The following is a 2,355-nucleotide window of genomic DNA, read 5'->3' on the forward strand; positions in this document are numbered from 1 at the left end:
CAGTTGGAGCTTGTTAGAAATGCAAAGTAGCAGGTCTCTGAATATCTGCTGTTGTAAACATGCACTTCACAAGATGCCAGACCCTTTATATAAGGTTTAAGAAGTCAGGTGTAGCAGACATAAACTTCAGCTAAAAAAAAGTCCTGCTTTTTATCTCCCAATGAGGTCATCCTAAAACTTTGAATTTTTACCAAGTGGATTTAAATTTTATTCAGCTTTAATTTCCAATTCATGCAATACTAAACTTTTAAAAGATGATAACTATTTTCAGAGTATAATGATCAAAGTTCTAATCATATATCTTCAAAATTACATGGGTTAAAGTATTTTAAACACTTGAGAAATTATTATCGTGAAAATTCAAAAATTGTATAGCTCTGTTGGAGTTGTTTGGCCTTATTTTGACTTATGTAACTATGTTTGGGGATTTTGTTCTCTGTGATTTTTATGGATCTGTACCACTGGGCATACCCAAAAGTCTCAGGAGTTTAGCAATTAATATGTAGACAGTGCCTCCAGGAGGAGAGCTAATCTGGTTCAATCACCCATATGATGTGATCTGATGTGAGCAGGTTAGTTCGAGTTGTTGGAGATGTTGTGATAATGTGTTGATTTTGGTTCTTTCTTCTTTTGGGTGTGTTCATTTATTGCAATAATGTGTCCTCTCAGCACTGCTTTGCTGAGTCCCAAGTATTTTGATATGTTGTCTTTTCATTCTCATTTGTTTCTAGAAACTTTGTATATTCACATTTTATTTCCTCTACAACCCAATAGCTTTTAAGTAAGGTGTTATTCAGTTTCTATGTATTTGATTTTATTTCCTTGGTCTTACTATTGTTGATTTTTATTTTTATGGCACTGTGGTCTGAGAAGATGCTTTGTAGTATTTTGATGTTTGTAAATTTATGGAGTCTAGTTTTGTGGTCTAACACAATGTCTATTATAGAGAATGTTCCATGTACACTGGAAGAGAATGTGTATTGATTGCGTTGTTGGGTTGAATGATCTGTACACAGAGCATGAAGTAAGTTGGCTGATTGTGTTGGTTGTTTCCGCTGTGTCTTTGTTGAATTTCTTTCTGGTTGTTCTATCCTTTTTCAAAAGTGGTGTATTAAAATCTCCCACTATTATTGTAGATTTGTCTGTTTCACTTTTCAAATCTATTAGCATTTACTTTATATATTTTGGAGCTCTTTCATTGGGAGCATAGATATTTATTATGGTTATATCATCTTGTTGAAATGACCCTTTAATCATGAGGTAATGTCCATCTTTATCTATTATGCTAATTTTTTCCTTAAAGTTTATTTTATCCGAGATTAGTATAGCCACTCCTGCACACTTTTGATTGCAATTAGCTTGGTATATATTTTCTCATCCTTTAAATTTTAGTGTGTTTTTGCCTTTGTGTATAAGGTGTGTCTCTTGCAGACAGCATATTAAAGGATCTTGTTTTTGTATCCATCTGCCACTCTCAGTCTCTTAACTGGAGCATTTAATCATTTTGTATCAGTGCATTTATTGATAGGTATAAATTAATTACTGTTATTATGGTTTTTTTAATTTGTTTTTGTGGTTTTACAGGTTCCCTTGTTCTGCATGCTTTCCTGTGCTGAGTTCATGTTTCTTGTGTTCTTTGTTGTCAGTTTCCTCATAGTTTTAGTGTTGCCATGTTCTTCTTGGATTTCCAGTATCTTGGTATGATGTGAAGTATTAATTTCCTTTGAGGTTACCTTATGTTCTATTAACTTTTCCCTCCACTTAAAATAGCATATTTTATCATGTAATCTACCCAAACTCCTCACCACCTGAATCTCTGTTCCTATGTTTTTACCTTCTTTGACATTGTGATTGTTTTATTTAAAGATGGACCTCCCAGATCCTCTGAATTCATACTACAGTTTTGTTCTGTTCTTGACTCTTCCTTTTATCAGTTGAGTTATGGGTGGTGCTGCCACATATGTCAATCTCTGGTTGTTGTCTGTTCTTGTTGGGCCTCAGTCCAAAGAACTCTCCTTAGGGTGTTTTGTTGCACAGGGATGGCTTTGGAAAAATCTCTTAGCTTCTGTTTATCCAGTAATGTTTTTATTACACCATTGTATTTGATTGAAACCCCGCGGTCAGCAGCTCGAATCCACCAGGCCCTCCGCATGAGACAGATGAGACTTTCCGCTCCTTGCAGTTAAACAGCCTTGGAGTCTAGTGCATTAAACCACAGCATCACACCAGGACTCCAAATCTTGTCGCTCCAAGACCTCGCTGCCGCTCCAAAACCTTGCTGCCGCTCCAAGACCTCGCTGCCTTTTTGATATAGGTATCAGGAAAAATGTCAATGTCAAGAAAACAAAAATTCTC

This window comes from Chrysochloris asiatica, unplaced genomic scaffold (assembly GCF_000296735.1).
Source record: "Chrysochloris asiatica unplaced genomic scaffold, ChrAsi1.0 scaffold00526, whole genome shotgun sequence".
In the NCBI taxonomy this organism is placed as follows: Eukaryota; Metazoa; Chordata; class Mammalia; order Afrosoricida; family Chrysochloridae; genus Chrysochloris; species Chrysochloris asiatica.